This window comes from Psittacula echo, assembly GCF_963264785.1.
Source record: "Psittacula echo genome assembly, chromosome: Z".
In the NCBI taxonomy this organism is placed as follows: Eukaryota; Metazoa; Chordata; class Aves; order Psittaciformes; family Psittacidae; genus Psittacula; species Psittacula echo.
Genome location: NC_137742.1, coordinates 26,366,490 through 26,391,585, shown reverse-complemented (window position 1 = coordinate 26,391,585; position 25,096 = coordinate 26,366,490). Strand labels below are relative to the sequence as shown.

Here is a 25,096-nt window from a genome sequence, read left to right as displayed (position 1 = left end):
TGGAACTGTTTCGCCTCCATGATTCACACCATTTTGACACCTGCTGCTTCTATGGTATCTAGTAAATTGCATAGTTTCTTACTCTTCCATTCATTGATGTAAATGACTATATAATAATATGTGATATTTGGATATAGCTTTTAAAAAATAATTACACTTAGCAATAAATTCCACGTCTCTATGGAAGGAAAGAGGAATTTTATGGATAAACACATAATACATTTTCATCAAAATTTACATATTGCATGTACATACGCATTTAAGAAAAAAAAAAGATTCATGTTACTTAACAAACTAATTTTGTAATTCAAACAAACATTAACTTTTCTCAGATTTCTGAAGCATTTATAGAAGATACTTTGAAGTGTTTTTTACAAAGTTATGTCCCTTTTTTTTATCTTCAGCTGAGCTGGGCTGCAGTCTGCTTATTTGATGCCCTCTTGTGGCTCAGATTATTAGTATGCTGTTTGCCATGAAAAACAGGAGATGCATTGGTAAGGAAACTTTTTTAATACAATTCAAGCTCTTTATAACAGAAATGTCAAGATATTAAGTGATTTGATCATATTTTCTATAGTGCTGATAGTTTCTGATATACCTAAAATGTGCAGGTATTGCGTAGCCTACACAAATCTGTAAAAGTTTTTACTTCATTTTTTTTTAAGTAATTATCATTTATGAAATATAAGTAATGATACAATACAGACTTCTGAATATTAATATTTTTAATTCAGTAATGATTTAGAAATCTGGTGTATAATCACCTACTTTGAAATTAAGAACCAAGTACTCATTCCCTAACCTGAAACGATGGGGTTTCAGTCTGAGGCATGAGCTCAGCTGCTGGTATTCCCAAGTAGTTCAGGAAGACTAATGGGTCTAAAAAACCACGTTGATCTGCCTGTCTCCAGTTGAATCTGGAGTTGAAATAATAATAAAAGCTAACTGGTGTTCTTTCAAAAATAGCTGTTCTCCATTCCTTAGCAGAACGGGCTACCATTTTACATGCATGAGCTGCTCACATATCTACTGGTGAGACCAGGAGACTATTTTGCTCCTACAGCTCTTCTACAAACTCTGAAATTACACGTGTCTTCTGGCTTCATCAGTTAATGTTCTTGCAAATGATTATGAAGATTTTGGTTAAATGATGAATAGGAAAAGTAGAAAGCAAAAAGCAAGAATAGAACACAAAAGAGAAAATGTTTTAAAAATAGAACAATTTGATTATATAAGTTCTTTGTAATTTCTTCAAGCATAAATATGCAAAATAGATATTACCAGAATTCAAATTATAACTTTCATTTATATATAAAATTAGATTTTACTTTTATTCTGATAGAATTAAAAAATATCAAGATTGTATTCAAAACTATTACAGAAATATAAAAACCTCCAAATATAAATAAGACTAGTGGAATAAGTACTCTTTCAGTCTTGTACTAATACCATACCTGGTGTTTCAATGATAATTAAAATCCATATAAGATCCAAAGTGAATTAGACTTCAAAACTTTCACTATAATTGAAAAGATTATCTATTAATTCTTCATTATTTAATCTTCACAGATGTTTAAAATCACACCATCAAATACTGTATCAAAGTAGTAAACCCACATTAACTTGGAACAAATTCGTGGTCACACGCAGTGCTCACAGATCTCACGTAATGAGTTCAAAAGATTCAAAACAATGCTCAAATTTTTACTGTACTGTATCCTAGTTTTAAAAAAATACCTACTCCTATAGAATGAAAAGAATTATTGTATCTCAGAAGATTTACCTTGCTTAGGAAAAGAAATTTTGGGTGTGGTGGGTCCTTTCAAACATCCAACTACCCACAACTACCTTTCTAACACAGAATCACAGAATCCCGAGTTACAGATTTGTTCTTGATCTACCTTGTTAATGTCAGTTCTAGGTTTCCCCTTGGGTCACAGAATCAGAGAATCATAGAATGGTTGGGGTTGCAAGGGATCTTAAAGCTTACCTAGTTCCAACTCCCCCCCTGCCATGGGCGGGGACACATTCCACTATGGGGAGAAACAGAGAACTCTCTTACTGTAGGAGGCACAATAAGGCACAATGCCAAGAAATGGTTACTCTTCACATTTTCCTCAGGGTGAAACACTTACCTTACTTACCCTGCCGGATTTTTTTAATGCATGTTAATTTATAAATGATTTCTAGAAAGAGCATAATCAACTGGCTGAGAATCAGGTCTGTAAGCAATTGCTACACTCAAGTGCACTTACCTATGAAAGGGGTGAAAAGGCCAATAAATTGTTTTCCTGGCAGATCAAGAATGAGGAAGTTGAAAGATTTATCTTGGAAATAACACTGGATATGCAGAAGATAATTTCAGCCTTCTTTTTTTTTTTTTCGGTCAGAGATTTCCCTTGCAGTCACATCTGAATAGTGACCCTTCCTAACCTGGAACTCCAAAGGCCATGGAAACGTGTGTTCTTGTTGAACATAACTCTGCCTTGTCTTGGAATAATATAAGGGTTTCTCAGCACCCTACAACTGTGATTCTATGTCGTGGTTTAAGCCAGTCCGCAAGTCAGCCATGCAGTTTATACTCCGCCCCCCCCCCCCCCCCCCCCCCCGAGGGATGGGGAGGAGAATCGAAAGAATGTAACTCCCACAGGTTGAGATGAGTCCAGTAACTAAGATATAACACAAATCACTACTGCTGCCACCAATAATAATAATAATAATAATGATAAGAGAAATAACAAGGGAAGAGAATACGATACCAACCACCAAAAATGAGCCCAACTGAGCAGAGAGTGCCCTTCTGGGTTAACTCCCAGTTACATCCCGGGCATGATGTGCTGTGGTATGGAATACCTCTGGCTAGTTTGGGTCAGGTGTCCTGTCCCTGCTTCCTCCCGGCTTCCCCTCCTCCCTGGCAGAGCATGAGACTCACAAAGTCCTTGGTCAGGGTAAACAGTCTGACCAGCAACTGAAAACATCGGTTTTATCAGTACTGTCCCCAGGCCGAAAGTCAAAAACACAGCGCTGCACCAGCTACTGAGAAGGAGAAAAAGTGACTGCTGCTGCTGAACCCAGGACATTCTAAAACTAGCTTATTTAGTTATTTAAATATGAAGGTTTTTTCCTATAATTAAATGTTATCTCTCAGACAAGATATATGTCCTGTTTCTTAAAAAATGTAAGGAATCCATAGTAAAGAGAATTTATGCAAAAAAAATCTGTTCAAAATATATTTTAAATAATTATTATAATTGTAATATTATTACATTTGTAATTATATTAACCTTAATTACATTTATTTAATGTTAAAGTGTAATTGTGAGTATTACATTAAATTTAAAATTATGAATATATAAATCACAACATGTAAAATAATCTTACATTAAAATGTTCGTGGAAATATCAGACTGTGTCTCTGGTATTTATTCATTTTACTAATTAGACACCTTATTCAGTGTTACTTATTCAGTGTTACAGAATCACTGAAAAGTATATAATTTTTTCACACTTCTGAAAAGGAACTTCCTTAAAATTTATGTGAGAAAAGTAGATTTCTCTCATTTTAAATACTAAAATAAAGGAAATACAGTGCATATTTATAAATTCTCATTATTAATGCTACAGAGTACTTGTAATGAGCCCTGGTCAGTACATCTTGATGTATTTAACAAAACTTGAAATCATACAGAGAAATCAAGATAAAGAATGACTTATGAGAAAAAAGCCTAACTAGATTGAACTCTTTGGCCTAGAAAATAGACATTTAGTAGAGATCTATCTGGTTTATGATAGATATCTGTGAAGTGACAAATCTCACAGAGAACATGAGATTTTTCTCATCTGCTAGGAGGCATCAAATGAAACTGGTAAATTGTAGATACAAAATAAAGGTTCTTTATTTCCTACAGCACAACTGAAATGTGGGTTTTAATAAGTTATCATAGGATATTGTTGATGGCAAAAGTTTTCATGAGTTCGAAGAACAGGAAGACAAACTCATGAAGAAAAAGGTATTAAATACAAAGATAAGAGCTCTGGTTCACAAAGTTCTCAAAACAGAAGTTTATTATAGAAAACTACCGTTGCATACTCTCTTTGTTCTGATACTCTTCCATAAGAACCTGGTACTTAAACGTTCTTAAACATCCAGGGTAGATGGACCTTTGCAGCTGCAACCGTTCTTATATATTTCAGTTCACTATTACTATTGCAGTTATATACATGTGTGTGCATCCTGCTGTCTTACAACACAATTTAATAGCTGAAAAATGAGAAATTGCAGGTGATAAGCTGAGTTCACACAAACCACTGAGAAGTGCTCTACAGAGCACCAACAGCCCATACAGTGAAACTAGGAATTTCAATGCAATATGAAAGAAGTAATAATGAAAGAAATTAGTACATATATATCAAATGGCATGATTTACCAAAGACTTGTAGTCTGAGAACTTGGGAATTAAAGTAATACTATCTTTCCATTTCTGTTTCCTTTTCTAAGAAATGGCAACACACCGGTCTACCCATCTGTAGTTGAAAAATACCACGTATGAGACAAGTCAGGATACACATCCTATTCTGATCACAAAAGCTGAAACTTTAATGAGTGTTCCTGTTTTATTTGAGAGAAAAACAGAAACATCCTTTGTTTTCAGCCTTATTTATCCCCTCAGGTCTTGTTTGGCATTTCTGCCTTTGAAGTTGTGAAAGAAAATTTGTGTTCACCCCTGCCAAATCACTGTGATCAGTCATTAAAAATACTAAATGTTTACAGGGCTATTATGGCTGCCTTTAAAATGTACTTCAAATGTTATATCTAGCGTGACTCATCTGTTCTGTTCTTAGAGACACCAAGTCCCAGCTTGCTGGCTGTCCTTCAGTTGTAATGCTTTGGTGCTGCTGCGTGGTTATTAGATTCCAAGTGCTACATGGTTATTAGATTGAAAGTGCTACATGGTTATTAGTGTCCATGCTACTTTAGTCACTAATTTTCCTATGAAAGTAATATGAAATAATATGATGATGGTGCTGAAGGAGCAAAATCCTGATTTGCCTTCTATATCTCTTTGTTCCATAACTGAACTCAAAGGAGAAAAGCTTTCTAACAAAAGTTCATTGGCAATGAAATAGTGTCTTTGGAGATAGTATTACTCAAACACCAGACAAGCAACTAGCAGAAGAGCAAAGCTCTGCTTCCTTTCAAACTTTGATGAAATCTTTAAAGATTTGCCAGTATGTCCTGCTGACATCAGAAAATTCAGCTTCTATGGCCTTTGATGTCTGCATTTCTTCCTTTTCTTTATCAATACTGACTGAATCATTAAATGCTAGTGAAAGAAGACAGCTGCATTTCCATTACCCCCTTTTACTGGTTGCTCATCAGGGACTGATAGTTGCTTGTTACTGGGCTGTGTTGCTATGATTGCTGAACATGAGCTGTGGGTCATACGGCTCTTACCTGTATGGGTATACCCAGAATTGAAGACAGCTGGCATATGGCACGTTGCTCCTGAACAGGACTGCAGCATCATTACTCAGTAGTTCATCTTTTCTGGATTTTCTTGTTCAATTGTTTTAGCAATGTTATTGATCTGGTGTGGATCTGCAGCCAAGTTATACACTTCCACAGACACCTCCCTGTCATCAAATTCACAGTGCTGCAGGTCCCAGGAAGTTAACAGTGTCCTTACACAAGCATACGTGTTGTTACAGGCATCTTCACAGACAGTCTGGGAAGCAGTGTGTGACTCCAGGTCCTAGGCAAGAACAGGTAGGATCACCGCCATTGTACTCCACCAAGAAGTCTGATCTCCATGTCTCATTTTTGTGTCCTCTTAGCAGCAGCAACAGTGACAGCCCATCAAATTTTTCAAACTTTGAAAGCCCATTTTTCAAATCATATCCTGGGATGTCCAGAATAGTGAGACCCAAATCAATATTTGCACCAAGCATCTTGTTTGTCTGATTTGGTTTTATCCCTGGTCCTCGAACTAGCAATGGCACTTTGATATCAAACTCATACAACTGCTATTTGTCTATTGTCAAAGAAAACTGGCAGTGCGGAAGCCATTGTCTGATGTGTAAAAGATGTATGTGTTGTCTAATTCTCCATTCAGTTCCAGTTTCTTCGCTAGCTTCTCTATCAGGTCATCTACTGACAGGAGAGTTTGCCACCTCTTTCTATAAGCATCATCAAGAAACTGTATTGAAAAGTTCATTGGAGTCTTTGCTTGTCGAATTAACCAGTGCTTGTTCTTCACATGAATATTAAAATTGCTGTTCAAGGTTTTTTATGCTTATTTTGTTAGAAGAAGAAATTGATGGGATAAGCAAAGTCAAAGTAATGGCCAGTGTTATACAAAAGGAGCAGCTCTACAGGGACACTGAAAAGGAGTGTCAACTATTCTGAAACTGCAAAACTGGGTATGCTGCACAGATAAACCTGGCACAGTAGTCCGGATAGTGGGAATACAGGAGTGGGATGAGGAATGGAGTTGGGATAACAGGGAATACCACACCTATGCAATGGCAAGGGTTGTCCACATCTGGTTCTCCTCAGCAGAGCTTTGTGTACTGGGATTTGCTTCTGGGGCAGAAGATAACCCTGAGCATTGGAGAGAACTACCCCACCCATGCACATGTTCACTTAGATGTGTGCTTGAGATCACTGAGGAAAATGGAAGAATGACAGATTTCACCCTTGATACTAAATAGCCTTCATTCTGGTTTGAGAAAAGCATTTCTTCAATGCAGCTTTGTACACAATGTCCTATTCCCTGTAAACAGAGGGACAAAACCAAAAAGCAGTTCCCTTCTGCACAATTTCCCAGCCACTTTTTCAGCAAATCTGGAGCCGTAGAAGTCCTCTTTCCATATTCACTCAAGCTCCCATTCAGACTTGCTTCTTCTGATGGCTGACATGTTTCCACCTTTTATCTGCACTTTACTAATGTAGTTGCTTAAGTGCTTCATTTTCAAAAAAAGATGAGGACTTACATCTTTTTCAGCAAAAATTAATTTAAGCAGAATTAGTATCTTCAAAAGCAGACTACTTTTATGCAAGCACTTGCTAATGAGTTGAATGTCTAAATTCAGGCACTCTTATTTTAAGGGGTAGGCAGTTACAAACACCAGAACAGAGTACACCAGCAAAACACTTCTAAATGGAGATGACCTTTCAGGCTTTCCAAAACAGCAATGGGTTTAAGCTTTAAGCTACATAGGAACTGAATAGTTTGGGTGTGTAAGGACATCCCTTTTCCCATACTGTGGGCTTTCTTCAGTACTACTCTTCATTTCTTTCTGGATATTGTTTTCTCATAGTGTGAATGGTACTCAACTTCCATATGACAGAAAAGCAGAGAAGATTTGATACCAAACACTGAGAAAATATGGGGGAGTTCTCAAAAGTATCATGTATTTTTGCCCTACTCTTACTCTCTTTTGGAGAAAGGAAACTAAGAGGTGACCTCTTTTTCTGACCAAGTATGGGCTTTCTTATGTTCTTGTAATTGAGATTGTGACATGGAAGTAGTACATGAAAATCTCTTCTACAGCAGTAAGAGGAAAAAGTGGCATAGAAGTTGCATGGAACAGAAAATTGGAAATCGGAAATAAAAGTACCTAGAAAATACAGTTTTAGAAGAAGGGTTGGAGGAATACACAGTAGAAAACCTTTCATTCTTTCCGCAACACGTAGGTTAAGGATAACAAATCACTGGTACAAGTTGGTGAGGCACTGTAACATTGCACAAGGAAGTTGTGAATGCTTTATCCCTGACAGTGTTCAAGGCCACGTTGGACGGGGCTTTGATTAAAACTGGTCTAGTGTGAGAAATCTGTGCCAATGGCAGAGGGGTTGGAACTAGATGGTCTCAAGGTCCTTTCCAATGCTAACCATTCTATGATTCTATATAATTTACTCATTTCTACCCATACAAAGTAAATTTAAATTCTAAGCTTCCAAGAAGAAAAATAAAAATTTATATTCATCAGGGGTTTTGTTTGGTTGGTTGGTTTTGGGTTTTTTTTCCTTTTCCACATGAAGTCACCTTGAGATTTTTGAAGTAAACTTAGCTGTGGCATATAATTTGACTTAGTTGCATTGGAAATCAGTGCTTTTGAAATTTCTTTTACTGGATTGATTTCCCAGCCTTGTCTCCTGGGAGACCCTAGCTCTGACTGTTCCCTGATTTGTAAATTCACAGACAGAAAAGGGCTGTCCATAGGTTCACATACTGTTTACAGCATGAAAAGATATATTATTAGTATGAATCGGTGTTGAAGTGAAATAATTCATATGCAGTTTTATTCTATATTGGTTAATGAAAATTAGCCTTGTCTGTGGTAGTTCCAACTTTGGACACGAGAGGTAGATATTTTCACACGGAACTTGCAGCAAATACTCAACATTACTGAACAACTCCTTGTTACACTCCAAGATAAGCAGTGATCAGGAATTGTGTTCCCTCTTCTAGGTCTTATGTAGGAATACATTTACAAAAAGCAAGATTAATTGAAAAGATGTAATGTGGAGAATGGGGTAGCCATGAATTAATTTATAATCAACTACTGTGCTATGGGGATCTTAGGACATCAGAGGGGATGTAGTGTCTTGTGAATGTTTTGTTCTCCAGACAAACTATAATTCTGTAGAAGATGGAGAGTACGAGTCAGTGGCACTCACCTGCCCTGCACTGATTCTAATAATTTTCTACGCATGTTGGGACTTTTTTGTGAGTTGTTTCTTGCTCTCTGCAAGCTAAGCAATGAATGACTAAAAGCCAAAGTAGCTGTACACTCAGACACTACTAAGCACTACTAAGTTTAAACACTGTTACGTTTCTATTATGTGGTTATTTTTTTTTTTTTAATAAGAAGTCATAGGGAGGAAATACTTGAGTCTATTAAAATATTTAAATTTTCAATATTATGAGAAACCATGTGTATATATAAAGGAGAAAAAGCAACACATTACCTGTTTGTTTTCCGTAGGGACACGCACACATTCCCTGGTTAACTGCTACCTAGCAGAAGGATTATCAATGACAATTTTTTTAAAAGGGACCATGAAAGGTTTTTATATGCAAACATGAGCACTGCTTTACATATGGACCTAAGTCAGATTATTATGTTTAAAAAATTATCTGTATTTTAATATTCTAATAGTTACCTAAACATGATTTTTTGGTTTCTGCAAGGGCAGTAGTGTAGGTTTTCAGCATACTTTTTCACAGGTATGTGTTACACAGACTCACAGTATCCAATGTAAAAACTAACCTTTTTCATTCTACATGTTTTTTTATCACCTGAGATGACGGATATAGTCATCTATTTTTTTTTCCAAACTTCCATTTTGACATGTTATTTTAAGGTTATATTTGTGTTGTCAGTAAAAAGTTATTGTATGGAGAGTAATATTTACTTAAAAGGCATCTGAAATTTTAAGTAACTAATTGCTGTTAATTTTCTGGAATTCCTGGATAAGTTCCTTTGTTCTGTTTCATTTATGTGATAAACCTAACTTTTCTGTGATGGAGTCTTCCAATATTTAGAGCATCAGTTTATGCAGTTACTTCATGTTCACTGTGAAAACTGACCAATGTAGATTCCTGTATCTACTATACTCACTTTCTTCAGGTGTCTTCAGACTGAATGGTACCAGTTCAGTTTTGCTCACAGGTTTGATGGTGTAAGTACATAATCCCTGAAACAGCAGATGCTCTTTAATTGCAGTCTCACACACTGCAAAGTACCAAACAAAATAAAATTAGCCTTTTTTTGCTCCTTATACCATTCATTGGCTTGTCAGTCATCCACTGTATTCCAGCAGGTGTTCACGCTGTTACACTTGAAAGTGAAGAAGGATTGAAGTAGTGTGTTTGACAATACTCTTAGAAATTTTATCCTACTATCTCACATCAGTAAGAGCATGAAGAGAGTTTGTAATAAAATGCAAATCCTGTGTGAGGAAGACAGCATTAGTTCAGGGGTTTTACTTGAAAATTTTCATTACATATAATACTAGGTATTTAGGTAATGTTAATTTTATAACTTTCTTTACACACATAAAGCATTTTCCACATAAAAGAATCAAATTTTCTCATAAATATGAAATCAGTTGTAGAAAAATAACTGGAAAAAAACCCCCAGCTAATGCAGTTTTGTACTTCCAAATTCACTTCTTTCTTAAGAAACTCTTAAGATGAACAATAAAAATAGAATCTATTAATGCAATTTTAATAATTCATTAATTTAAGCAGAAAGAACAGAAGGAGACAGGCTTTCACAGTGAAGTGCTGTCACTGATTTGGGGTGTTTCTAGAAACTTCTGTCGACAAAGACTGATTAAAGACTGGGTAGACGAAAGTCTGTACTAAGGAAAAACAGTCCAGCCTGCAGGAGTTGAATGTGACTTTAAATCAACCACCTTTCTTACCTGTCAAAAATGGCTGTCCCATGCAGACACCACAGACTCTATCCTGTCACCCAGGCAGTGAGAAGCCAGGAGGCAGCATGTCTGCAATCCTACAGCATGTGGTTCAGGTTGTAGGCTGCTCCTGTGATCACAGATCAACTACAAAACAGTTTTGCAGTGGTTTTTTTTTTAGACTTCACAACCTGACCCGCTTGACACCTTTTTAGTAACAAGGCTCAGAGCGCAACTGGCATTCCAGATCTACTACGTAGAGCAAGAGCACCCTAATGGGCAGCAGAGTCATATACCGTAATACAGTAGTACATAGACCAATACATAAACTACAGCTTATGAGCATATAAACTAGCTTCTGAATGCATAAACTTGCCTGTGATGTGTGGTTGGTTGTGTGAGACAAATAGTCACAATATATTTATGGGAGAAATGCCAAATATCATAAGTTTCACCAGGAAACAGAAACACAATAGAGTTACAAAATCAGGTAAGTTTGGAACTTCTGAGCTGGATTGGATTTCTTGTTTGAGTACCCAAAATGTACCAGTCAAGAAGGTAAAATGAAGCTTGCAGAACCAGTGGGAAATAATGGGATGAGGAATTGTGATCATTACCTCAAATGCAATATTTGCTACTTTCAAATAAGGTGTCTGCTATTCAATGCTATGCACTTCACGGTTTTTAATGTTTTACAATAACAGTGTATGGAACTTACTTTTTATATTGTAATACAAAATATAAATATATAATAAATATAAATATATTTATAAAAAGTATATACAATATATTATATATAATATATTATAATATATTATATATTTATATTATATATAATTCTATAATATATTATATTATTATATTTTATATATTATGTATTATATTATATATAAGTATATATTTATAAAAGTATATAAATATAAATATAATAAATATAAAAATATAAAAATATTTATATCTATATACTTTTTATATATTTATATTTTTTCAGAAATTTAATCTCATTAAATGAAGGTTTAATGGAAGATATTAACAGTGAAAATACAAGCTAATAGTGGAGTATTTTTAACAGTAGCTCTTCAGTGACTATGCATACAGTTGTGAAAACTTAATAAAACTAATTCCTCATATATATTGCTATTTTAGCACCATGTAGACTCAGATGTTGAATTAAAATAATTACTTATATGGCTCCAGTTAGTCTTTTTATCATTAAATGAAGAGTTGATATGGCCTTCTACCTACTTATTAGTTTAATTAAGATGAGCTGTAATTTTTTTGGTTGGGGGGGGGGGGGGGTTGGTGGTTGTTGGCTCCATTTAAGCTATTGTCCTTCCTCCCCTCCAGAGTAATTATCATATAGGTGTATCCCAGTCATTGTTCAACAATATAATCCTACCAGTGTGGCCACAGTACCATATACATGAGTTAGACAATTTTAGAATAAGTCAGTTCCAGAAAGAACCTGTGTTTCCTCATCTGATCCCTTTTATACACCAAGTTATAGAATATGCATAGACTTCTATTTCAAAAAAAAAGTATTCTGTACTGGGACTGTGATTTTCAGATGTGTTTCTTGGAGGATGAAGCTCAGTGCTGCGCTTCCAGGACTGCCATTCTGCAATTCAGTTCTGCCAAATTGTGCCTAAGCATAATTTTGTCCTACTTAAAAAAGGTGAAATTTAAATCCCATTGTCCAGCCTTTTACAACTAATCATACCCAGTTCAATAAGTGGCAGGATCCCATTTAGGCTGTTGCCTAAAAGGAGAAATAGGAGGATATTTTGCTCTTCTTACTCAATTGAATAATTCTGTGGTATCTGTAAAGAAAGAGGCTAAACACACACACACACACACACACACACTGCTTTCACAACTAGTTCTACTTTATTCACTCAAGCATGGTAATATATAGCATACAGATACGGGTCCGAGCCATGAAGCCAAACAGCAGCTACATCATTCCCAGTGACTGTTTTCAGTCACTATAAATTCAATTCTGTAAACAATCACTCCCCAGGCTGCTTCCCAGGATGACCCTGGCTTACTCAAGACCCAGGTGCACCATCAGCAACTCTTCTTCTTTAATTATCCACACAGCAGGAACAGGATGGCTTGCAGCTCCCACATCTCCCCCTTTTTTTTGTTTTGCATGATACTTTAGCTTCTGTTCTTCACAAGTTAGCAACAAGTCTGTAGATGACATGGAGGAAAAGCAAAGCAAAGCGGTGATGTCCAGGCTCCAAAGACAAGATCTCACCAATGCGTTGGCCAGACGTACTGGGAGTCTTGGGAACCTGGAGATAGATGCTGTTACTTCAAAAACCACAGTCCTTGGCTTTCCTTATCCTCTCCTCTGCTTGAGGAGTCTTAAATCACACAAGAGCAGTTTCTTGACATTAGCATTTAAAGATAGAAAGTTCGAATACAATAGTTACTTATAATATTATTATTACTTATAATAGTTACTTATGCTAACTTTTGCTTTTTTTTTACTGTGAGAGTGATGAAACCTGCTTTAGGTGACCCTGCTTGAGAAGGGGATTTGAACTTGATCATATCTCATGCCAACTGCAGGCTGGTTGGCCTGCCCTTCCCTCCTGGATGGCCCTCTTATAACAGAGGAGGCTATCCCTCACATCAAGGTCTGGCATGGCATGTGTCCCCACTGCTCAACGCCTGTTGGGTTGCAGCCAAAAGTGGAGCTAAAGATCCTGCTAGGTGGCAAATGCAGAGGCCAACCCAGTCTTGCCCTTGACTGTGGTAGGAGGCATTTGGCCAGCCTTAGTCCTTGCACCTCGCTGTCAAAGCAGAGTTTCACCTTCCTCATCCAGTAAGAAGTCCGCTATCATGGCAAAGCACACAAAAAATTTACATTAGCAGAATAACTACTACAGGGTACAGCAGCACTTTGAAGATGCTCGTGGCAGTGAAGGACCAGCCAAAGAAATTTCTTGCCAGTGGAGTTCTCCCACCCTTTTAACACACTACCATCATGATGTACAGTTATTAGGATTTTTCTAGCTTCTGCCTTAGCATTTTCTAGCAGCTGCTGCAAATTTTCATGCTCTAACATCTCTTTTACAAGTGACAAATCCATACCAACAAGGGTTGGAGATATACTACAATACATGGTGTAGTTTCTTATTAGCAACTGGCTAGTAAATACAGGTGGTTTATATGCAAAATCACAGCCTCTAAGCAAGCACACATATTCGAGTCATTAAACACGGTCTGGTTATAGAGACTTTTCAGCTGCCCCCAAGTGATGTTTTACAAATCATGCCTTTTTCTCTTCCTCTGTCTCATTCTGCTTGGGATCTTCAAGGTCAGCTGCTGCATCTGAGGGATTGGGTTCTTCAACTTGTCTGTCCAGCTCATGCAAGGCTTGACAAACTTTGCAGGCAGACACCATAGACCTGTAGGTAGGAGGACACAAACATACCCCTTCCCCCAGGTTATCAGTTCCACTGGCCCTTCCTATTTCTGCAGGCCCAAAGGATCATGATACCATACTTTAGAACGTTCAAAAGGTGGACTGTCAGAGCTAAAATGTTGTACTGCAGTGACAGGAATATTCATGGAAGATTGAGTGCAATTCAAAAAATTCAATGTGTAGATGACATTGTCTAATTGTTCTTGAGAGACCATATTCCGTCTTTTTTGTTTTTGTAGCATGGATTTCAGAACAGCATGAGTTCGTTCCACAATCCCCTGGCCTGGAGGGGAGTGAGGAATACCAGTGACAGGTGTGACACCTGCTGTAAAAATCATGATAATGCTAATGAATTACATGCAGGGCCGTTATCCATTTTCAAGTGGGAAGGAACTCCTAAGGTAGCAAATGCATGCGTTAAATGTCAGATAACATCACAGGCCTTCTCTCCTTTATGGGCAGAAGCTCAAATCATATGTGAAAATGTGTCAAAAGACACATGCACATATTCAAAGGCACCAAAGGAAGCAATGTATGTAACATCTGTTTGCCAAATCTCATTCCCCTTTAAGCCACGAGGATTTACACCCGTGGCAAATGAGGATTGAGCTGTTGACTGACAGTCAGGGCAAGACCTGACAATTTGCTTTGCTTGAGAAGAAGACAGGTTAAAGTATTTCTTTAAAGCAGAGGCACTCTGATGAAAAAAGGAACATGAAGCGGCTGCAGAAGTGAACTGCACAGTGTTAACAGTCAAGGAGTCTGCTATGTCATTACCCACAGTTAAAGGGCCAGGCAGGCTGGAATGTGATCTAATACGTCCAATAAAAACAGAGTAATTCCTCGTTTCCAAACAATGTTTTAGATTCAGCAAAATGTCAAAAAGTGCAAGATTATCGATTTCTTGTAACACACTAAAAGGAGGCGTGTTAACAATTGAGCAACATATTCTGAGTCACAAACAATGTTTAAGGATTCTGCAGGGAACAACTGTAGCCCATGTAAGACTGCAGCAATTTCAACAAGCTGCGTAGAGCCATCCACATGTATAACAAAGGATTGCCAGGAATCATTTTCAAACCAAACTACAGCGGCTTTGTCAGTTTTTCCAGAGCCATCAACAAAAATGGTTTTAGCATCCTGAATGGGTTGTGTTTGAACTACAAATCGCTCTGTAGGTCAAAATCTGACAAAGCCCTTAGCAATTTATGTTTCGGAGTACCATAAAAAAAGTTTTCTATTAAGTCTGATAGCACTATTTGGAAAGACACAGACTGAGCAAAAAGGACCTGAAAGTCTGTTACAGTTAATGGTAAACACAATTCTGCAGCGTCATTGCCTGGTAAATGTCGAACCCTCTTATAGCCTTTGGCGATTAAATCAACAATCATATCTAATGGTTCTGTCACAGTCTTTCTCCGGGTATGTGGTAAAAAACCCCATTCCAAAAAGTAAACAGAGTGACTTTTGATTTGACATATAACTCCTAATGGCCTTTGCTATGTATTAACAATGAGCAGAGAAATCAGCAACTGTAAATGCACTCTATCTGCCTGTAATGTCCCAGTTTTTCGAGACACTATATTCAAAGCGTCAGTAGCTTTAGAGATAAGCTGATGAGGAGAATTCAAGTCTGAGTCCCCTCGTAATAAATCAAAGACTGGATCAAGGTCGGCATTAGTAATAAGCAACATATGACGCACCCAAATAATAGTACCTAAGAGCTTCTGTAAATCATTCAAATTTGTGATTTTGTTTGTTGGTTTTAACTTCTGAGGCTTTACTGTTCTTTCAGTTATCACCCACCCCAAATATTTCCAGGGTGGCATTCTTTGTATTTTTTCCTGGGCAATTTGTAGTCCAAAACAACATAAATTTTGTGTTAAATGATTAACAGTTGTTTCTAAATATTGTTCCATCTCTGCGCAGACCAAAATGTCATCCATATAATGATAAATTATCAGTTCAGGAAATGCTCTCCTAGTTGGTGATATAGCTGTGGAAACTACTAGCTGACAGATTTCTGGACTGTTCATCATTCCTCATGGCAAAACAGTCCATTGATATCTTTGCATGGAAGCAGCACAGTTGACTGAAGGCACAGAAAAAGCAAAATTATCACAATCTGCAGGATGCAAAGGAATTGTAAAAAAACAGTCCTTCAAATCGATAATGCCAAGAAACCAGTCAGCTGGAATCATAGGAGGATTAGGCAGACCTGATTGTAAAGCCCCTATGGGTTGTATTACATTATTAATTGCACGCAGATCTTGCAAAAGTCACCCTTTTCCTGATTTCTTTGGGATTACAAAAATGGGTGTGTTCCAGGGACTAGTAGATGGAACAACATGTCCTGCTTTCAGTTGCTTTTCAACCAATAAATCTGCTTGCTCCGATTTTTCCTCTTTTAAAGGCTACTGATCAACCCAAACTGGTTTTTCTGTTAACCATGAAAGTCTGAGCAGGGGCTTCAGATCAGCAACTGTTAGGATAAATTTGCCCCATCTGTGGTAAGTAACAAATTCCATTGTGTTTGCAAATCTCACCCCCACAGATTCATAGAAACTGGCAGTTATATGGTTGAAAATCAGCTACTGCACCATCTGGTGCAATACAGAGAGTTGTACTTGAGCATCCTAACAAAAGACCCATAAATCAGTTTGGTAAAGGTCCCCAAACATTGGTAGCTATAGCTTTAACAGTGGAGCAATCTAATTCGATGTTGGTGCTTGTTGCCCAATACAGTCCGGCGCTGCCTGTTGTGGCAGCTGCAAGATCAGAGATGGGGCATTTGCTGCAAAAACACTGGTGTTTTGAGGGGTACTGGGTTTTGCCGTTTCCCCCCTGGAGTTTCCCAACAAAGGATTTCCATCCCTATCAAATTTAGATTTACACTGATTGCTCCAGTGATATCCTTTATTGCATCTGGGACAGAGTTCAGATGGCTTTTTTTCTCTCCGCTTTTGTTTCTTTTGGGTACACATTTTAGTAATATGTCCATCCTGTCCACAGTTGAAACATTTTTGCTGACACATACTAAGTTTCAATAATGTGTCAGGCAATACAGAAGCCTGCTGAGTCTCAGTACCGATATCCTGACATGTTTTAATAAACTCAGCAATGTCTGTAAATTTTTCCCTGACTGGGGCTAAAGCAGCTTTGCAATCTCCGTTTGCATTTTCATATGCTAGCTGGAATAAAAGCACAGGAGCAGACTCAGGATTGTCAATCTGCCTTTGTATAGCATTGTTTAATCGGTCTATAAAAGACACATAGGGTTCCTGAGACCCTTGGCAAACAGTTGCGAAAGAAGTAGGTTTTTTTCCTGATTCAGGTACTTGCTTCCAGCCATACAAGTGGCTTGCTGGAGTACCAGAGGATTTAAATTAATTTGATCATGAGGTTGCAACCACTGCCTAGATCCTGTTAACATATCAGCGTCTATTGGTATTCCTCTTTGAACATTATATAATACCTGTAAAGCCACTGAATTATTATATTCCAATCTCCACACTGAGTATTGAGCAGGTGTCAAAATTGTTCATATTAAAGTTTCCCAATCCCATGGCACCATAGATCCAGTACTAGCCATCCCTTCTAGCAGACCTAATGTATAAGGACTTTGAATTCCATTTTCCATCACTGATTTTTTCAATTCCTTAAATACTGAGTGCGGAATACTTTCATGTACTGGTTGTTGTTCTCCCTGCCCATCTGTAGTAGCTTTCTGGTTAACGAACACCTGCCCAAGCAGTTCTTTATCAAGATCAATTAAGGGAGGTGCAGTAGGTTGAGAAGCATGAGGAATGTTCAATGTGAATGCATTTAATGACATCATAGAAGGGTATAAATTTGGCTCCTTTTCTGAATCTACAGATCCAGGATCAAAAGGATCATCAGCCTTCTCAGAAAAGACATCTTCATCCTTCTGTCCTTGCTCTTTCAAATTGTCAGTATTTTGCTCATTTGTTTTATCATATTCCTGAATTATATCCTCAGCAGGTTGTAAATTATGTAATGCAGAATAGATAAAACGCCGTAACGCCGTATTACTATTAAATCAGCCCGAACCTCCATACCAAGGTGATTTTGAGTCTGTAAATGTGCTCCCACTCTCTCCCATATCCGAGCATGAAATGACCCTGTTGCTGGAAACCAGTTGCAATTTGTTTTCACCCATAACAAAAGATTCATTACTTCCTTTTCAGACAAATGATACCAGAGGATTTAAAAATTTGCTGTGAATCTCTCAAACATAATTTCTGTGCGGCTGATTCTACTTGTCCCATTTTTCTAACACAATCCCATAATTCCCTGTTCAACAGGTATTACTAACCTTTAACAGGCGAATGGCAGTACCAGAAATTCCCCTTCGGATCGCTCAGACACGGCAATGTCGAGCAGTTTAGTGCCTCACGTGGAGCACCATTTGTGATGTCCATAAATGAAGAGGCTAAACACACACACACACACACACACACACACACACACACACACACACACTGCTTTCACAGCTAGTTCTACTTCATTCACTCAAGCATGGTAATATATAGCATACAGATACGAGTCCAAGCCATGAAGCCAAACAGCAGCTACATCATTCCCAGTGACTGTTTTCAGTCACTATAAATTCCATTCTATAAACAATCACTCCCCAGGCTGCTTCCCAGGATGACCTTGCACCCAAACACACCCTGGCTTACTCAAGACCCAAGTGCACTATCAACAGTTCTTCTTCTTCTTCTTTAATTATCCACATAGCAGGAACAGGACAGCTTGCAGTTCTCACAAATTCTATTATGCATATTCCGTGGTAAATAATTTCTTTGTTTCTTATTTTAATTTCTCTTTTCTTTCTCAAATCACCAGAGATACTGTATTCATTTGCTTCATATAAATGCATGTAATAACAATGATTAATCTTTGTGAACAAAAGCTAGCTTTGGAAAAATATTTTTCTATTTAATAAGGAGAATATTGCTACTTCTACCACCCTAACTTAGAGTCTCTCTAATGCAAATATTGAAAAACAGTAGGCACCATATAATTCAGAAATTAAAAATACATGAATGCTTTCACTGATTATGCTTGTATTTGAATAGCAAGAGACGATGCAAACAGATACTCTTTGCTCATCCTGGCTAAACTTCTGGAAATACACTGCCCAATTGAAAATATCCTCCAGAAAGATACTCAATGCACGGAAGCGTGTGCCAAGTGATAATGCTTTTAGAAACACTTTTGCAACAAATCAGACAGCTACCAAATAACAAAATATTAAAAAGAAAAGCTATTCCTAAGACAGCAGTCATTTTGCATTTAGTGGTTATGGAACAGGCCTTAGCACAGCAAAAGGACACAAAAATTGAAGAGACATATTATTCATAAAATTAAGGCAGATTTGCAGATTTTGTTGCTATCCCAGAGGATTTGTAAACTGTTCTAGAAAAAGGCTAGCAATCATCACCTAGCAATTTTTTCATATTAGGAAGAATGGCAGAGAAAGCAAAGGTATCAGTGACCCTTATGATGGAACAAAACCACAAGGAGTAGGATTTATTACTGTAGAACAAAGAATTTTATTCTAAAATAGACATCTGTGCTTGACACTCCCTATTTCTATGTTTACTTTTTTTGCTATTAACTATAAACAGTGTCCTCAATAAGCAAATCAGATGTGGAGGGACACGTTGTGAAAGACAGGCTTGTTTAGTAAAATGAATCCCATCCAAGAAGAAATTGAAAATCTGGGCAAGGTTTTGGAGCTGTAAGGCAAGTTTCTGCTCATGATATGTTTTTGACTATATGTTTGAAGACTTGTTGGAATATGCAAGTCATTGTAGAATTGAGGAACCTTGCAAACACAAGGAAGAAAGGCATGTAAATTTACTGGAAAGCATTCTAGTCCCATGACCAAGGGAAAACATAGAACAGAAAAGGCAAATAATTTATTAGAGAACGAGTATGAAAATGGTAAGTTCTGTGAAGCCCCAGTCTCTGTTCCAAGCAGATAGTTAAAAGAATTAGTGGTAATTACGAGACTGTAATTTTCAGTTCTGCTATCATTATAAAAAAATATTAACAAGAAAGGGTATGAAAGAGACTGAAAAATCTTTTGAAAAAAAAAATTCACAACTTGAAAAAAAGTCTTACAGAAACTTGTAACTTCAGTTTGACTGGTTTATCATAAGAAAGGTGAAAGATGACTGTATTAGGATGTACTTGTATCTCATAGGGATAGAATACAGGTTAACAAAGAATGAAGTGATAGAAGGTAAGTGCAGTAGAAATTATTTGAAATTAAAGCTATAAAAATAGAAAATAAGCTGCTTATCCATAAGAGGTAAAGTCATTGAAAAAAACCCAAACAAACATATTCACATGAGTACTAAATGTTTATTTCCTTCAACAGACTCCACTTGTTTGGCTCAAGCATGGATTGACAAAGTTTTACAGGCCATGTTACATGGAAGATTTAAATCAATGAACTCATGATTATACCTAACCTTTGACAACTGTGATTCTGTGATTTTCAGGTTTTAGAAAACACACATTTAGCAAAGTGACAGAAGAATTTGAAGAAACCATCATATGCTTTTTGTCCTATTCTCCCTTGTTCTTCATCTCAAAACAAATACTTCAAAATAAAATTAATCTGAAAGTGACTTAAATCTCAAACTGAACATGGAGCTTGTAGACCTATAGCAAGATGAGTAAAGTAGGTGTATAATACAAATCACTATTTTAATAACCTAATATTTTATTAATGTACTAACCAAGTAAATACCTTTGACCTTCATAACACTAGAAGTTCCCTTACCCTCAGATTTTTGAGTAGTTATCACTATCTTCTCCCTCCCCTCCAGTATTGTCAGCTACTGCATGTAAAAGGCTCAACCCTAGTCCTGGAAAGTAGTTACTGTATGGTCTGCCTGAGCAATTAATGTGGGTGGCTAACATGTAATAATGAAGATAATGAAAGGCAATTTAGTAAGCTGATGAATGTGACGGACAGCTACTTAACTGCACAGAAGAAAGTTAATTCACTACTGAAGTGTGATTATTTAAGTAATGCTTGTCTGTTCAATGGGCATCTATTTAACAGAGATGTTATTAAGGCTAAATTACAGCAAAGCTGTGAGACATCTCCATCTAAACAAGGCAGACGAGTCAAAATGAGTGATGAGATACTCATTTCAGTGATTTTCTGTTTAGCCATTTATGGTAATTACTATTCGATGCTGTATCTTTCGTTGTTTCATTTTCATTTCATGTTCAGGAGCCACCTGATTTGTACCAGGTTTTGTTGTTCTAAGTACATAAGTAATATCCAGAAACATAGAACTTTCTAAAGAGTTATTTAGTTGAAGAAGTGGCATGAAAATAGGGTGAGATATGAAGCAACAGAAATTAGAATTTAATATGAACTAAAATAACCTCAATTCCTAGGTGAAAATGGGGATCTGGGAATATCCAACTTTATGTTTTCAGTCTCTCATGGTTGTAACAGAAAAGCTTTAGACTGTAATAAAAGTGTTACCTGCAAGATATAAAGTTAGATGTTAAAACCCCTCTGCTGTTATTATTTAAAGCTGATTGGTTTTAAGGCAAACTTTTGCTCTGGAGCAGAGATAAGAGTTAAATATTAACATAAATAATAACCCACAGTAATATAGATCTTAATTACTAAACTTTTGTCAAACCAATACCTAATTCACCCAAAGTCTTAAAAACACGAACCAAAGAATTCTAGGGGAGAGACAATTCCTCTAAAGCACTCTTGTACTTCATATTTTTAGTACCCCCCAAAAAATGCCAATAATATAATTTAATGATTCCAAAGACTTTCACTGCCAAGCAGCAGTAGAAGTTAAATGAAACATGTACAAACATTTCTGCACTATCTGGATAGTAAAACAAAATTGAAACTCTTTTCTACTTTTCTACTTTTCTACCAACAGATCAGTATACAGGGGCATTCTCACAAATTCTGTTATTTTCAGAAGTTATTCTGCACTAACATAGATGAAGATACAATCCAAAACCAGACTCTTCAAATTTCAAAAGGGGATACTAAGTTTGTTTTTCTAATACTCTTGAGATTCTTTGTACAGAATCTTCTCTGTTTAGAGCAGGTGGAATGGGAAATTATTTATATTGAATATAGATTCTTTATTTCAATAAAGAATAAAATTTGTATATTTATTTTGCTCTTGAAATTTAATTCAACCCAAACAATTGTCTTTTATATTCAGGTGTTCATCAGTTTGCTTCCTTGGTACCTCACAGTGGTATAATAACTTGTATATGACAAAAAGACCACTGATGTTTAAAATATGCTGTTTTGACTGGTTTGCATTTACACATTTTCTCTTAATGTTTAAATTTGTAAAGCAGTATAATTTAAAGTTTATTCTTCATGTATAACTTTAACTTTTTAATTGGTTAGTGCATTTATTCTCTTAAAATATTCTTTTAGTAATGCTAAGAATTATTTAGTAATACTTAGTAATATTTAAAACATAATGACTACTGATATGACTGTTTTTTTAATTTAACTGATGAAAATTTGTCATTGAAAAAAAACTTGCTTTCTCCATTCTAGAAGAATGGATAAACTAACAAAAAAGATTGTTTACTCATGGGCTATGTCATGGTTCTACGTTAGATTTTAATGTATGTTGTTGCCTAATCTGCCTTTCTTAAAATACAGAAAAGTGTTTGGCATTGCAATTTCCTTTTCTCTTCTAGATGGCTAAAGGTTCAGACTGAGGGTCTGACTTGTTTTCCTATGAGTACTTTATCGCTTCAGTAGTTCTCCTGTCTTAGTTGAGTATTTATACAAATAAAGGATGTTTCAGTTAGGCATAAAGTGTGTAATTCAGCTTTAACCACTTATGCTGGGATTATTGTATTTTCACTTATAAATATGTTGTCTTAGTCTTTTTTTCCTTTATCAATCAATGTCAGAAGTAGTAGCTTAATTTTTTTTTAAGTGGTCTGGAGGAAATATTGCTGAATACATAACTTAATGTTGCACCATTTTAGTGCAGTATTAACCGAATGTTTTAAAAAGTCAAGCTGAATTATTCCAGTCTGTCACTGAAGACAGAGGAGGATCTTGTTTTGCGGTGAGCTGACCCTGTCTGGACACTAGGCTCCCACCAAAGTCACTCTATCACTCCCCCTCCTCAGCTGGACAAGGTGAGAAAATACGATGAAAGACTCATGATGAGTTGAGATAAGGACAGGAAGACATCACTCACCAACTACCATCATCCGCAAAACAGACTTGACTTGGGGAAATTAGTTTTATTTATTACCAATCAAATCAGACTATGACAATGACAAATAAAACCAAATCTTGAAACACCTGCCCCCCCCCCCCCCCCCCCCTTTCCTCCTGGGCTCAACTCAAGACACTCCTGATGTTCTCTACCTTCTCCCTCTCAGTCACAGGCAGATGGGGAATGGAGGTTGCAGTCAGTTTATCACACAGTGTCTTTGCTGCTTCCTCCTTACGCTCTTTCTCTCCTCCAGTGTGGGGTACCTCCATGGGAGGGAGTCCTCCATGAACTTCTCCAATGTGAGTCCTTCCCTTCTTCATGAACTGCTCCAGTGTGGCTCCCTTCCATGGGTGGAGTCCTTCAGGAACAGACTGCTCTGGCATGGGACCCCCACAGCATCACCAGTCCTGCAGCAAACCTCCAGCCTGGGCTCTGCTATCCACAGGACTGCAAGCCCTGCCAGGAGCCTGATCCAGTGTGTGCTTCCTATGGGGTCACAGCCTCCTTTGGGCATCCCCCTGCTCCAGTGTGGGGTCTTCCACGGGCTGTAGGTGGAGATCTGCTCCTCCATGGAACTCCATGTGCTGCAGGGGCACAGCCAGCCTCACCATGGTCTGCATCACAGGCTGCAGGGGAATCTCTTTACATCCATTTTCACTGACCCTAGTGTCTGTACACTTGCTATTCTCATATATTGTCTCTCCTTTGTCCCAGCTGCTGTGGTGCAGCAGTTTTTTCTCCTTCTCATACACGTTATCCCAGAGGCACTACCACTGTCACTGATGGGCTGAGCCTTGGCCAGTGGTGGGTCTACCCTGGAGCTGGCTGGTGCTGGCTCTGTCGGACATAGGCGAAGCTTCTACCAGCTTCTCACAGAAGCCACCCCTTTAGCATTCCTGCTACCAGTACTTTGCCACGCAAAAAAAAAGTACAGAGGCCAGACCTCTAATGCATGCCAGATGTTGTAGAACGAGCTATGTAAGAACTGAGATAGACGTTTAGGTGTGTTCCTCAGAAAAGATGTCCTTTAACCAATTACTCTCATCTGTCCATTTCAGCATGAATTGGCTTTTTATTATTATTATAGAGTGCCTTTCTTCCTTCCTGTCAAGTAGAAAAAAGTTTTATTACTCAGACCATGAAATAAGTACTCCATATAATAATTCTGCTTCAAAAAATAATAAGTTACACGCAACATATGGTTTCATTTACACAAGACATTACCTGATACAGTGGAGAAAGTCTCAGTAATTCCTTATCTCTTCCTAACATTTATGACATCTTTGAAAACTTTGTTTCACTGTGTTCTTTTATTTATTTATAACTCTCCATTCAAATTAGGAAAACAGTAACTTTTTCAGTTGGCTGTTTTGAAATGCGTTTGATCTTGGACTTAAAAAAGGTAGCCAGAACTCTTCCAATTAATATTGCCTTGCTCATTAGGCTTAGAAATAGGTTTCTTATTAACCAGCTTTGGTTTGACCTCTTTTTGCCAACACTTCACAATATTCTGTCAACATTTTAAAATAATCTGAAAATGGGACAACTTTCCAAACGAAGCCTCGTGGGAATCAGAGCTTGCTTGTGAGAATCAAGCTGGTGAGAAGTCAGGCTGAGAAAACTACAGAGCTGCCTTCTACACTCACCAGATCACCTCTTCATGAGGTCTTCTTTGCTGCATGGTTATCCAGACTCGGGAGTTTTTGTGGTCAGCGCCTGCAAATTCTTTTAACTTGCCCATAGCTATGGAACAGAAGTACAATAGTGAGAGCCATGAGGTCTAGCATCACTGCTAATGATGATCTCTAATGATTTGTCCTCTTTGTATGTCTTCTAGAAAGTACTAACAGGCCTTCATTCTACAGATAAAAAGCAGTAAACTTGCAAGGAAACATTCCAAGAAAAGGTGATGTTAGACACCATATTTCCAGCTTGGCAGACCAAAGT

The 25,096-nt window shown here is 37.2% G+C and overlaps 1 pseudogene across 1 annotated transcript; it reads right to left on the bottom strand.

Moving 5' to 3' along the window:
- Positions 1-5,196: 5,196 nt before the first annotated feature.
- Positions 5,197-24,890, bottom strand: LOC308232206 (N-acetylglucosamine-6-sulfatase pseudogene; annotated as a pseudogene). Its single transcript has 3 exons — positions 24,796-24,890; positions 5,456-6,273; positions 5,197-5,324 (listed from the first exon to the last, which is right to left on the bottom strand). The product of its transcript is annotated as an N-acetylglucosamine-6-sulfatase pseudogene (transcript).
- Positions 24,891-25,096: the final 206 nt, after the last annotated feature.